Here is a 15,586-nt window from a genome sequence, read left to right as displayed (position 1 = left end):
CGATGGTTGTACTGCAGACTGCCTCCCTCTGCCTTTAAATGGGCCCAGAGAAAGTTTTCATATCAGGAAAGGACACATTCCCTGCCTCTCCACTATGATTCTTATTGTACTTTTATCCAGCCTCTTTGGGACTTTCTCTTCTCTGGGGGGAGGCTCCAACCACAGACTGTCAAAACTCCATTTTCAAGGAAGATTCTGGGGTGGGGGAGGGGAGAAGTGTGTCAGGGAAACCCTAACCTCTCCATGTCCTTCGAGGAAGTCAACAGATCCTGCCCGTGTCCAGTGACCACATTTCCTTAACCAAGCATTGGGGCACATCATGTAGCCAAAGGATAACCCTTCCGAAGACATTTTGAAGATTTACTTTCCATTTCGGACATTGGGGTAGTCTATGTCAGGACAAGGAGTGATTCAGGAGTAAGTCTCAGAAATCATTTCTGTGTGGAGCAGGAGTTTCTAGCCAAGTCTGCAGCATTTTTCATGAGACTTCTGATTGGTGGAGAGAATAGTGATGCTCCGCTGTGTGACTGCCTGAGGGATGGAGTAGGAGTTGGCAGTGCAGATACATTCTTCATTCCTTCTTGGAGCAAAGCTGCACATGGTTCTAGACACTCTTCAATGTTGCTTTGGGGGGTTAGGGGAAAGAGAGAGAGAGAAAGAATAGCTTCAGCCTGGGGAGAAGGATTTGGGGGCTGCTTAAGGATGTATTTGTCCAAGCCTTTGTGTGAGTGGGTCAGGGACTTGATTGGGGAGGGGCAGATGAGCGCTTCGCTCCAGTGAGGGGCCCGTGGAGCTAAGATAACAGTTCTGTGGCAGAGCTGGCCTGCCTGCTTTATCACATCCTCTAGCGGCTTTGCTTTGTTCTGTTTACGATCCAAGGAGGCCAATGCTGAGAATAATCCAGGATTGAGGTTAGCAGGACACAAGTAGCGATGGATAAAAGTAGGAAGGATTTTGGAGTGTGGAGTTCAGCAGGTTTTCCAAGGGGTCCAAACTCAAAAAGTGGGAGAATGAAGACATAGCAGAGATGATAGGCTGATAATTATTGGACAGTAGAGGTGCTGGAGGTCATCTTGAAGATCAAGAATAGATTTTGAAGTAGTGAAGTATAGGGCAATATGGCATGAGGAAAGATTGTGATCAGAAAAAGCAGTTTGCGTCTTTTCAAATGTGGCAACAGAACATAATGGGTGACAGCAGGATCAAGGCTATGACCATTCCTGTATGTACCTGAAGCAAAGCAGAGGAACAGGTGGTGGGAGCTGGGTACATTGAGGAACTGGAAAGCTGCGACTTTGAGGAAAAAATCAATAGGTATTTTGAAGTGGCCATGTTTGAAGAAAGGCATTGGTGTGGAGAGGGAGACTATGAACTAGGCACTAAGCTTGTTGAGGAAATGGGGGAATGTCTTGGTGGGGGGAGGGTCAAGAAAAACAATTGCCACCAGTATCTATATTGGGTGATAAATTTTGGTAAAGGGAACCTTGAAGGAGTAAAGATTTCTGAGCGATACCAATAGAAGGAGAGCCTGGAAGTGGAGATAGGAAGCAAAGATCATCCCAGCTCCCTCAACAGGACCAGAGAGTCAGGGGCTATATAAGAACGCATATCTAGTACTGGAAAGGACAGCCAAGAATGCCGTGTCGTCTCTGGGAAGCCTTTAGATTAGAGCAGGAGAGGAAGAGGTCTAAGATAAAGTGAAGTCTATTAATTATAGGGAATGATTTTCAGAGGGCACAGTGGGTGGGGGGGGCAGATATGGAGTTGGACTGGATGAGAATGAGGGAGTGCACCCCTAGGGTTGGGGAGATTGGTTTGTTCTACAGTCATGGATTCAATATCATTGAATTGGGAATAAGAGAAGAGAGGGATTGGGGAAGGAGGCCAGGCAGAGTGTGGGAGGGATGGGAGGAAGACTGCTGAGGAAAGCAGGTGATTGGGAGAAGAAAGCTTCCCTTCATCTCTAAGTCCATCATTACAAGGAAGGGGAAGGTCTGAGAGCATCTGAAAGTAGTGATCTAGGAAAAGAGAGCTTGTACTCTTGTACATTATTCTCAATGGCATGCCATTTGTACTCTCCGTTTGGAGCAAAAATGAGAGGACATTTGGAAGGACTCGGCATGATGTAGTAGAGGATGAGAGGACAGAAAGAAGAATGAGTCTGGGAATGCTGGGAACACTGTTTTTGGAAGAGAAATTCACATGTCTGAGTGAGTGGGAGCAGAGTTACTTACCTAAAGCAGGTGGCAATGGGACCCCAACTAGGGAGCCTGGTCATGAGCTGCCTGAATGTAGCTGTCCACTACATCCTGCCTTCCCTTTCCTTCCTCTTCTCCCTTCACCTCCTTTCATTTACAGCTTTTTCCCTCCCCAGACCAAACAGACCAACCACTTTCCATAGGCAAAGTCTGATTGCTGTGATGGGCCAGCAGGCTCTCCTACCTGAACACCAGCCCACATCTGGCTCCATAGTTCCAAGTTCACTCTGGCTATAATTGTGGGATAGTTTTATAGATCAGACCATCATTTGTATGAGAAATTCAATGTGTTATTTAAAATCACCTTAAATACCTGCTAACTCCATTTTAAAAGGTTAGAAATGAAGTCAGAAAGTTGAGAAACTATAAATGCTGTATCACACAAATCCTTATAGTCCCAGTTAAAAGGCAGATGCTTCAAATATCAGAATATAAAATACATGTTTATTGTCTTTTACACTAATGAAATATATGTTCTAGCAACTGACTAATATGCATGTAATGACTTTTCTTGTGGTCAGTGTAAAGACTAATTTATCTGAGAGATTAGTATTGATTGGAGCAGAGCTGAGATCAATATTAGAATTTGAGGGTCAGTTAATTTTAAAACAGGCAAAAATATTGAAGCCTGGTATAAGGTTATATCAGATAAAATATGGAGCACATGGACATAGACCAGAAAGGAAGAAGTCAGCAGTTTAAAGTTGTGCTAATTATATGGGAAAGACCAGAGGAGCAATTGTTCTTTAAGTGATCTGTTAGAGCAGTTGTAACTTCTCCTGGGAAACCATAAGATTAGGACATGAAGTAGGGGGAAAAGTAGTGTATGTGTGGGGCAGGGGGGGGCACAGCATGGGGAACCCAAATGGTTTCCTTTTACTCATCTGCCTCACAAGCTCCTCCCTTTTGAAAGCTTTGGAATCAGGAGAGAGGAAGGGCAGCATAGGGAGGGGAACTGAGGCTGAGAATGGGACCTGAGAAAGCTTGTTCAAAAGGGGAGGGGTGGGGAGAAGTATGTAGCTGAAAAACAAACAAAAAAAAACATCCATTTTCTCCCCAGATCTTTACTCTGGGGCTTCCAGGGTCTCAAGATTCTTCTACCCCTGACTCCTTTGGGTAGTTTCTGACTTTGCCCCTTTATTTAGGCAGCCCATATGGGGATGTTTTCAGCATTGCTTGGTGGGGTCTCTCTTGCCTTCTGTGGTGAGGGATTGGATAGTATGGTCTGTAGGGAACATTTTCATGGGCACCTGTCAGAGTATCAGAGACAACTGGGGCTGGAGTGGATAGAGTGCTGTGTCTGGAGCCAGGAAGATCTGAGTTCAAATTTGACCCTAGACACTTACTAGTTGCTTGACCATGGGTCACTCTTAACCTCTGTTTGCCTCAGTTCAACTGTAAAAAGGGGATACTAACAGCACATACCTCCCAGGGCTGTCATGAAGCTTAAATAAGATATTTGTAAAAGGCACATAGCACAGTGCCTGGCACATAGTAGGTGCTATATTAATGCTTATTGCCTCCCACCCCCATCAGAGCATCAGTTATAGGTCCAGAGCTGTGATGAATGCATCAAAGGCCAAATGGGAACTCAGGGCCTCTGAGTCTTGATTCATGGTATCATGCTCTTGGATCCTGGGAGCCCGAATTGGAACTGACTCATCGCTATCTTGGCTTCTGGTGTCCCATAGGAAGGGTTTGCTCTATCAGGTCAGGGGAGCTTATAGACCTTTCCAGGGGAGGGATGGGAATGACTTTGTTCATTCACTAGTTTCTGTGAACAGTTTCAAGAATGACACATTCTCATTTTGGGACAGGAAAAAATGGGGATTTTCCCCATTTACCTTTCAGCAAAAATGTAAAATATTCTTGGACTTCCCCTTCTTCCTCTATTTCTCTCAATCCTCCTTAATCAGAGTTTTTGCCTTGCTCTTGCCTTGATGTGCAGAAGGAGGGGAAAACCCAAGACTTTCTGAGGTACCTCAAACTGTATAACTACATAACAAACTATATAAAAATAACATATTCACAAAGGGCAGGTGATACGTTGAAAAGTTCACAGATATAATGTTTTATCAAGTCTTTTTGAAAAGCATGTTAAATGTAATTACACAGGGGCAGCTAGGTGGTGCAGTAATAGAACACCTTCCCTGTAGTCAGGAGGACCTGAGTTCAAATCTGGCCGCAGACACTTGACAACTTACTTGCTGTGTGACCTTGGGCAAGTCACTTCACCCCAATTGCCTTGACTTTTCCCCTCCCCAAAAAAAGAAATGTAATTACAAAATTCTTAAAAGTGCTTAAAAAAAGAAAATACAGACTTTATAGAGAAAATTGTGGCACATGAGAATCAGAGTGGGTTAGACAGAGTGGGTATCCATACGGAGCTTGGGCAGAGTGAAGGAGGCTGCAGAGAGGAAGCTTGATGTTGCTTTGATGGAGCACACCCGGAATGCAAATCGGCTGTTTTCCTTTGGAGGTGAATGTCCAGTATGGGACATCCCGATTTCCTAGGGAGAATCTGGAGTATGCCCCACCCCCACTGAACGGGGGAGGTGTACTCTTGGTTTTGGAGCTCGGCTGATTTGATCGGTCAGTTAACAAGGATTCGTTGTGTGCCCATCACACGCCTGGTACTTGCTGTACAGATCCTGGGCATGCCAAAGTGAATGTGCTTATTACCTTCAGGGAGAATGCCTTCTATTGGTGGAAATGCCAAGCACACCCATACAAATAAGCACAATGTGCCCCAAACTTCTCATGGATCTGTGATTTCATTGATTTTCAGGGGTTCCCTTTCACAGCACAGATCAGAGCCGCCCATCCTAGGTACCCCTTACCCATGTCTCCACAAATCACTATCACTCAGGGGTCCCTAACTTGCTAAAGATCATCCTCACTTCTTCCAACCATCTTGATATTGCGGATGAAGCCAGGTGGCCATCCACCCATCACCCCTTCCTCTTGCCAGGTGACCTGTCCATTCTCCTTTATGGCCTTCGGTTCCTTTATGCATTCTTTACTTCTCTTCTTTGGAGTCTTGTTTGCAGTATGTTGCAACCTGCTCCCTATCATGTACCTTCCCATTGGGTTTCCATACAAGATATCCATATCGATATAGATATAGACATAGATATAGATACAGATAGATATACATACACATATATGTATGTACATATGCATCTCTCTGTCTCTCTCTATTTCTCTCTGCTCTCTCTAAATTACAAGATAATTTGCCTGAGAGACACGAGCAGCTGGGTGGGTCAGGAACAGCCTTAATTTGGAGGGGGCTTTTGAGGTGAACTTTGCAGGAAGCTAGGGATTCTCAGAGGTGGAGATGAGGAATTAGTGTGCATTTGAGACCTGTGGGACAGCTGGTCAAAGGCACAGGGAATCAAGAAGGGGCATCATGTGGGAGGGCCCGCAGGAAGGATGGGTTGACTAGGCTATAGTGTGACTGGAGGGACCTACTTTCTTTATAAGGTTGTAAGGACAGATTTTAGCTAGGCTGTGAAAGGCTGAGTGGCACAGTGGACAGAGCACTGGGCCTGGAGTTAGGAAGACCCAAGTTCAAATATAGCCTCAGACACATCCTAGTTGTGTGACCCTGGGCAAGCCCCTTCACCTTTGTCTGGCTTAGTTTTCTCAGCTCAAAAATAGGGATCATAGCAGCACATATCTTCTAGGGTAGTTATGAGGATTGAATGAGATACTCCCTCTAAGATGCTTAGCGAGGTGCCTGGTATTTAGGAGTTATTAACAAACTCTTGTTTCTGTTTCCCCTTCCCCTTTTCATCCCAAACAGTGGAATTTGTATTGCCCCTGGAGGAAAAAGATCCCCTGGAGGTTCTGGGCAGTGGAGTAGCATGGTGAGATCTGAGCTTTGGGGTGAGCATCTCTGACCTGGGGCAGCCCCAAGTAGGGCAGATGGGAGGGGCAGGGGCACCAAGGAGGAGAATAAGGAAGAACCTTGAAGATGCTATTATCCTCTTCACCCTAAATTTCAATTCAGATTGGAACCTTCAAATGGAAAATAATAATGATGTTAAAGATGATAATATTTTAGAAGAGAACTCTTTACAGATGAATAGTAATTTTGTATGTGTAGCTGGAGAAATGGGACACCCTTTGGCAAACCAGCTGACAAGATAAAAAGTCTCATCATTAAACTGTTCTTTGTGAAGAAACCCTCCTTACTCTCCATAACCACAGTGAATCTTTTCTGTTTCCCTGAACCCTGCTGGGAGCATTGTTTCTTTGGTCTGATCTCAGTCCCCCTAACTCAGCAGTAAATACACACGCATTGTGGAAACAGTTGGAGGATGTCAGAATTAAAGACTTTCCAAGGATAATGGGTTCAGGCCATGGAACTGCAGAATAAAGAAAGGGATTGCCCACCCCCTGCCCACTTTCCTGCATCTATAATGCTGCTGCTGGGGCTCTGGGGCTCCTGTTGGGGTGGGGAGACAGAGAGAGAGAGAGAGAGAGAGAGAGAGACAGAGACAGAGACAGAGACAGAGACAGAGAGACAGATAGAGAGAGAGAGAGAGAGGCAGAGAGACAGAGAGAGAGAGAGAGAGAGAGACAGAGACAGAGATAGAGTGAGAAAGCGAGAGACAGAGAGAGAGAGAGAGAGAGAGAGAGAGAGAGGCAGAGAGACAGAGAGACAGAGAGAGAGAAAGAGAGAGGGAGAGAGAGAGAGAGAGAGAGAGAGAGAGAGAGAGAGACAGATGGAGAGAGAGACACAGAGAGATAGACAGAGACAGACAGAGGCAGAGAGACAGAGAGAGACAGAGAGAGAGACACAGAGAGACAGAGACACACACAGAAAGAGACAGAGACAGAGAGACAGAAAGACAAAGAGAGACAGAGACAGACATAGACAGACAAAAACAGAGAGAGACAGACAAAAAGACAGAGACAGAGAGACACACAGGGAGACACAGAGACAGACAGAGACAGAAAGACAAAAACAGAGAAAGACACAGAGACAGAGAGACATACAGAGACAGACAGGCAGACACAACCTTGAGATATGTTAAGGTAGAGCTCAACTGCTCTGATCCAGAGGGCAGCCATGGAAGAGCTGGCCAAGGGCTGAACAACTGGGGCTGCTGAGGGTGCCATGGTAATGATAGCTCTGCTAAAGAACGTGACTTATTGTTGTTCTCAGGACTGCCTTGTGAAAATGCCAACATCCAGCTCCAGAATCTGGCAGCATTTCTCCTCTTCCTTTTTATTTTCTTTTGAAACGTATTCTAAACTTAGTAACCATCATCGGAAACAAACATTCTGCTCCACAAATGAGAACACCCCACCCCCATGGGAAACCATGAACCATCACTCACAGCTCGTAAAATTAAAATAAAGAAGTTTCACTAGACCCTGATTGCTTACAAGTCCCTTCCACACTTGTTCTGTGACCTCCCTGCTCCCCTTCCCCCCATCTTATTGTTATTAACATTAGTGCATTAGGACAGTCCAGGGAATGGTGAGCCATCCTCAAATCAAGGAAGCCATAGGTTCAGGTTCTGCTTTCCGCCATGCTGGCTGTGTGTGCATGGGCGTATCACTTAGTAGAGGTCAAGTTCCATGCTCTTACTTATTCTTATTCATTATTGTGGACTGCTAGGCAAGTCTCTAAGACTATACATTGCAGAGGTGCTGAATTGCACTAGTAAAATGAATTTCCTCACCTGGGAGTTCCCTGGGTTGATGACATTCCAGTTCCTATCCCTGTTAATGTTACTCACGTAGCCATAGCTAATGATTCTGCTCTCTTCATCTAAATCCTGTTTCCCTTTCTAAATCGCACCTTTTTCTGGATCCCCCAGCTGATGGCACCCTGCACTCCCCCAAATCCTCTTCTATTGGTGCTGTATAAACTCATCTATGCAGTGTGTCTCCCTGATGAAGTGAATGCCCCGTGAGGACAGGGACGATCTTACTTTGCATACCCAGCATCTAGCCCAAGTTCCTGATATGGGGTGGGGACTTAGTAAATGCTAAGTTTAGAAAACATGTTAAAAGAAAAGCAAATGGAAAAGGAGCCTGATGTTGTGTATCAACAATCCAGCTAGCAGCTTCTGTGGGGGTGTAAGATCCACCAACAACCAGCACCCAGAAAGCTGCCAACACAGGTCCTTTTGATCTGCTTTACTTAAGGAAAGCAACGTTAAGGGGTTAATAATCTTATTTTAATCCAGCATACAAATAGCATCCACCTAGTTCAGGGGAAAAAGCCAGCACCCTGAATTACAGACCAAATACAATTCATAGTTATCAACATCTGGGTGTACAGCCGGGGAGATCGTTATAATGGCTGGCCCAGAGTCACGCGCCACTCCTGCTGTGGCTCAGAGCTCTGAGAGAGAACGCCAACCTCTGCATTTATATATCCTGTTCAGGGCCACAACTTCACCCAGGCTGGGCATGGAGAAGTTCCCCACCCCCAATATCACATCAGATACAAATCAATGACTCCCAGTTGTCTCAGTGTTGAGAAATACAAAAACATCCCACTTCGTCTGCCCCATTCAAACAAAGGCCAGAATCACTAAAGGGCAACAGCAAAAAGTCCCGCCTTAATTACTATTACATGTTGCCACAGCAGGCTTCATGTTCCTGTCATTATTTCACTGCATTCCTGTGAATTACGTGGGGTCATGAGCTCTAGATCTTTGTCATTCATCTTTTGTTACTAATATGTCTATGTCACATCACCTTCATTTCCAAATGTATGGGTCTCCTTGCTTCATGGAGCCATCTTTTATTCTAAAGACTAAGAAAGAGGAAGAAACCAGTTATGTACAATTAACCAACACATCAATGAAGTCTGAAGGCAGACACAGTTTCATAGGAATATTCCTTCCCCTTTCCAATAAACGGAGAAAGGTCCATTGTCTCATCTCTTCTTCGGAGCCAAGCCTCTATACTTATCATTTCTAATGGCTCAATAGTGTTACTCCATGTTACTTTATGCTCATATGGCACAATTTGCTCAGTGATTATCTAATTACTCAATTTAATAGATCATAAACTCATGGAGGGAAGGGGTTGTTTTGGGTTTTTCTGATGTTTAAGAGACGTCTTTCGTTAAATTAAATTTCAGGTTTTGTTCAATTACGAATGGTGCCATTGGAATAATTTTTTGGTACAGTCATCCCTGTCCCTCTATCAATATCATCCTTGTGATATCATACCATGTAACTGTTAGGGCCTACGTGGCTCTGGATGGAATGGCTGGCTCCTGCTTGATCATATTTTGTGTCCCCTTGGGTCTTGTTCCTGCTTTCAGCGTTGTTTTATTCCAGAATTTCAAGGATAGCTCATGCTGGGGACCTGGAATCTTCCGGTGCTCTCTAAGTGGTCAGACCCAGGACAAAGTCTGAGAGCTGCCATCCTGGTGTGAGCTTCATAAATTCTTGACCTGGATTTGGGCCAGAACATCACAGCTGTGGGCTTATCCCTGGATGGAGCTCCATTAGGCTGATGCTGGCCCCAGCTGCCATCATGCAGCTGGAAGAGTCTACAGCTTCAGAATGATAGCTCTGTGACTCAGCACTGGGTAGTAAATGACAGAGGTGCTAGTTCCAAACTATTCCTGTTCTGGGAACAAAGCCAGGCCCCTCTGTTCTGGATCTAGGACCTCTTCATGCACTGGTGCATGGCAGTGAGCAGGCCCTCATTCAGTCTCTGCACCAGACCACTCATGGCTCAACCTTTCTCCAGTATCCATAGACCTCCCTATCTGTCTATCCTGACCTCTCACTGTGCTTTTCTCTTGGATTTTTTGGTCACTCTTCAGTCTGGTATGTTTTCTAGAGCTTTGTGGGGGAGGAGCTAAGTTGCACTGTTTGCTGCTTCTTGCCAGGTTGACTTGCTTCTGACCTTTGGCTTTCCAGGAAGATTGCCCAACTTCCCAGTCTGACTACTGCCCCCATTCTCCATCGCAAGGCCATTAAAGGCCTTCAGGACTGAATTTGGTCATTTTAAGCTCATGAGTATAATAAAGAGTGCAGAATTAGGAGTTATGAGAGATTTGGGATGAATCCAACACCATCACTAGTTGACTTCCCACTGGTGCTTCACTGATATGTGAGTCTCAGTTTCCTTGAGTATAAAATAGGATTGTTGGGAGGGTCAAATGGAGCAATACATGAAAAGCATCTTGAAAATGTTAAAGCTCCATGTAAGACTGGATATTGTAATTGTATTATTAAAATATGAGGTTTTCTTATCATTTTATAATTTTAGGTGATTATACATCCTTCATTATTTTTCTTTTGAGAATAGCCATTCATGCCCTTTGACCACTTACCTATTGTGGGATAGATCCTACTCATAGATATAAATCCAGCCCATATATATTTGGATGTTAGATTTTTAATAGGCATATATTTTGGGGTAGCACATATTTATAGGCTATTTTCCTTCCTAAGTCCCAGAAATTATAAAAAATGACTTCAAACTTTGCTTTTAGCCTGTCATGGACTCTCTCTCCCAACCCAATTTGATTCATGGAAGGCAGCTTCTGGAAGGACTAATAACTGGGTTGAAAAAAACAGAGAGAATATGGCTTCTGGGCCACATTTATTGTCTTGGTGGAAGCCACATGGCCCTTGGATTATGGCCCTAGTTTGTTCCCGAACTAATGCAGATTCATTTGCCCAATGAGCAATAACTAGAGAATCCTCATTGGCTTTTTACATGTGGGTCACTGCTGATGAAATTTGAACTTGTATTTTAGGGTATTTCCCATAGTTTTTATTTGTCAAACATAAGGTCATTTTTTTTTTGCACAGTGTCTGTCATCTTGTCATCTTCTTTGGTCAATAGTGAGTGATGGGGAAATTTGGTTTATTCCTGGCAGCTTCCATCACCAATCTTAGTCTTTCTGGAGGCTGGACAGGCCCATCTAGTGACTCACTTTTCAGGATCTTCTCTGACTGGTGGGCACACAGGCCAATATTCTTGTAACAAGATCCTTCCTTTTACTAGTTAAGAAATAGTTCCCATATGATACTAGTCTCTGATTAAAGTAGTCAGTGTTTGACAAGGAAGAACAAAAGGTGACAGATTTAAGTTCTCAAACATTTGCTAGAAGTTTCTGAGAATCTCTTATAAGAAATATTCTGGAGTTTGACAAAAGAGGCTATTTTTAGTTTATTCAAGATATTTCGCTTCCCTCTAATTTCAAATATATTTAGACAATTTAATTGCTGATAACTGGAAAGTTAAAGTTATTTTAAAGTTAATATTGAAGTCTTTTTAAAGTAGAACATAGTATTGTATGAAAGTAGAAAGTACTTCTGTGTGCAAATATAAAATGGCTTAGGAAATCCCAAAATAAAATTCATCTAGGGCAGGCAGGTGATAGTGAAATGTGCTCTAGAGACATCTAGAGTGCCTGGGACCCTTGATGCTTCCCTCCTTTCTTAGAATTCTCTCCTTCAGCCAGGAGTATGACTATGAGAAGAAGAGATCTGGTGGCAGACAGAGTCCCTACTTTGCAGTTGCCAATAGGTCATAAAAGCTGACCACAAATGACCTCAGCTCTCACCATCCCTCCTAGGCTAATAGGAAAAGAACAGCTTTTTACTGCTTCCTTATGAGTCTTGTTCTCTTCTGCACTGCCCAGACTATACAGTTTATTGGCAATGTATAGATCTCCTAAGTACAGCATGGTGGGTCATTGTGAATAAACCATATTTTGTAAAACAAAATCAAAAATTGAATCACATACATAGCCTCATATGATAATGGTGGCTGATGGGAAGTATAGTCTTTTCAGCTAGATGGAGAGGCTATGGGATCATAGGACATGTGAGCCTTTCTGAATTGGGAAACCCAGTAACTTTTGAGCATTGGGAAAGTGACCCTCTGATTGCAAATGATGTACACTCCTCTCCTGACCTGAACATAATCAGAATCTTGTCTAGCTCACTGATTCACTTTAGGAGTGCTCTTCCTGGACAGAATTTTGTGGTTTCCTTAACAGTCACCACCCTGGGACTTCCAGAACTTGTCCCCTCCCACTTCTTCATGCTTGCTGACACATCACTCTTCAGTGAGCTGACTGTGTTCTTGAGGGAGTTCTCTGCCCACTTCAACTTTTGTTCCTTGGCTATGGTATCACCTTCCTGATGTCATGGTCCTCTTCAAGATTAAAGGACAAACAACAATGTATGTACTCTTATGATGATGGGTTTTGGCTCTAGGTAAAGATAGCTGGCTGATTGTCATTGCAGAGGTTTGTAACAGAGGAGTGGATCATGCAGTAGGGAGAGATGAAAGGCAACCTAGATATTGGTAGCCCTGGACTTAACCTGCCCTGTCCCTCTCCCCCTAACTCTCTTCCTCCCACTCCCTCTCACTTTCTTCTCTTTCTGTCTGTCTCTCAACACTAAGAAAAGTTTCACTTTTGTTTAGTCGTGACACCCTATTTTAACACATGCAGATGTGTGCGCACGCATGTGTGTGTGTATAGGAAAATAAAACTGAATGTCTGCCCCACCTCCCTTCCTTCCTTCTGACCAAGGTTCCTGACAGCCCATGGACACTTTTCTCACTACTTAATACACTACTTAATAATTGCTGATATTGTCATATGTCAGCTCAATATTAACTTGGAAATCCATATATATGTGTATGCCACATAAAATAATCGTCCAGTTGTCATTCTACTGAAAAGAGATATCTCTGAAGAACTCTAATTTCCAGGCAAGTATGTGGAAATTTTCACATCTGAGTTATTGTATTAGACTAGCAATACCTATTCTGTTATCTCCAAACACAAATGAAAAGTTCATAAATTGAAAAGAAAGAGAGGTGAGCCAATGCAGAGTTCAGGCAGCATAGTGAGATGCTCCATGAGCCCCTGCTCAGTGCCCACATGGTGTCAATTGCCTCAAGCCCTAGAACATGGTGGAACCTCCTGGGGGAGATCCATAACTCCTCCAAAGGGAATGCAGCTAGAGGGCAGACCCAGAAGGCCAGAGATGGATCTGTATGAAAGAAGGGAAGGAAAGGGGAGAGGAGGGGAAGGGGAGGGGAGGTATGGGGAAAGGGGAGGGGGAGGGGGAGGGGAGGGAAGGGGGAGGGGAAAGGAGGGGAGGAGGGAGAGAGGCACAGGGGAGAGGACTCTGATCCTTCAGAAAGCAATGCGGGGTGTGGAAGACAAAGACCCATATGGAAATTAGATATTGTCAGGCCATAAACCAGCCAAGAGGGGCTCTGTTAAAAGAACTTGTTGCTACTTCAGTAGCATAAAAGCAGCAGAGAAGGACTTTGCCAGAAAGAAAGCCATGGGGGGCAGAAAAGGACAAGAGAGTGATGTAATACTCCTCTCCCTTGTTCCCACACAAATCACTAGGAACCACCATCCAGGTTAGGGAGGCCAGGGGTGGTCACTGGGGACATAGGGAGCCACTTCATTATTAGTGATTAGTCATCATCCATTCACTGAAGCCTTCTTTGGACCATTAATTTTAGTGCAGTGTCAAAAAGCCCAGTGGACAGGCATGGTAGAGATTCCTCATCATCAACACATGGTCCTGAGAGCATGAGTCAAAAAGCTCATTGTCTTAGTAATTGATGAGCCTTCACATTGATTCTAGATATGTTCTTGGTCGGAGCTATGCAACTGTGAGTATTTGTGTCATCTGGGATAAAATCGTTTTAAAGTAGATTATTAAAAACCATTCTGAATTTTGTCTGAATGATTTATATGAAAATATAATTAGACAACTTTTAATGGAATATTTTTTCCAGTGGTAGGAGAGAAAACTAGGGAGCATCTGTGAAGATAACGCTGAGACCTGTGCTCTGCCAGGGTAGCAGTGACTTCCTACTGAATTCCATCATCTCACCTTTCTGATTTTTGAAAATGAATTAATTCTATTCAAGCAATTCAGGAAACATTTCTTAGCTGTCTACTAGGCACTGAGCATATAAAGATGAAAATGTAAATACGTATGTCTACATACTCAGCCTTACCCTTAATGTGTTCATAGTTTAGAGGGCAGCAGAAGTCATATGCACCATAACTTGGGGAGTAAGGAAATAAACTAGGTTGTAAGTTGAGTGTATTAAGATAAAGGAGAGATCCAGTGATGAGGGTAAAAAGACTTTTAGGGACATGCTTAGTGGGGCAAGAGGGGGTGAGGAGAGAGAGAGACAGACAGACAGACAGAGACAGAGACAGAGAGAGGGGGTAGAAGGGATAGGAAGAGAGAGGATGGGAAGAGAAGGAGGGGCAGAGGGGACCTTGATGCAGAGCGCTGCCATATTGCCTTTTTGGTCTTAAATTGAAGCTTAAATCGTTCTTGCATCCCAATAATGAACAGCTTCAATGATAGAGTAATATCACGGATCTCAAACACTTTCAGTATGGAGGAAGTTTGGAGGGTGGTGAATCAAATCTGATGAAGTTTGCTTACTGTTCTTGGGAATGCCTGCTGTGAGGTGATGTCCAAAGGAGCACCTTCCCTTGTCTCACCTGGATACATTGACCCATAGCTCTGCATTTTTTACAGCTTGGCTCACTCTTCCTTGGTCTAGGCAGACTGAATCTGCCAATCCAGCCATTTCTCTCTCATCTTCCCTCTGGAGTTACATCCTGGAAAGACCATGTTCTTTCAGTGTAACTGGGTCTGGAGTTACAAGACATGGGCTCAAATAATCCTTCTGTCATTTACTTTCTGTGTGATCTTGATATGGTCAATATATTTGGTCTTTGTTCTCTCATCTGTAAAATGAAGGGGTTGCACCAGATGGCCTCTGAGGTTCCTTCCAGGTCTAGATCAGGATCTACAATCCTCTGATCCTGTGCTCCACTCCTCCTAGACTGACCTCCCCTGTAGAACTCTATTCCAAGAAATCCTCCCTATCTGCCCCAAAACCTTTTGATGGGAGGAGGAGGATAGTGGTGATCCAGGGCTAGGAACTAGCAGGGGATGTCCAATTAATCTCCACACATTTTTCAGCCTCCTCTTCCCTTAGTGGGTTGTCCACTTACATCACTGTGGCTGTCATGTACATTGTTGTTCTCTTTTGGCTTCCTTCTCTTTGCATCAGTTTACACTGCTCTGAATTCTACACATTAGCTTGTTTCTCCCTGCCCAATAATTTTCCACTGTTTTCCTTCACAGTTGATCTAGCCATTCCTTCATCAATGGGCACGCTGTTTCCAGTTCTTTGCTGCCCACAAAGGTATGACAAAAGGTATAAAGCTTTGGGTACAGAAGGTCCCTTTTTTTTCTTCTCCCCATCATGGCAACACATGCAGGACATGCAGGACAAGCAGCTCTTGGTGCTGCTTCTCAGAT

The sequence above is a fragment of the Trichosurus vulpecula genome, chromosome 5, assembly GCF_011100635.1.
Source record: "Trichosurus vulpecula isolate mTriVul1 chromosome 5, mTriVul1.pri, whole genome shotgun sequence".
NCBI lineage: Eukaryota > Metazoa > Chordata > Mammalia > Diprotodontia > Phalangeridae > Trichosurus > Trichosurus vulpecula.
Note: the sequence above shows the minus strand (reverse complement) of the source record.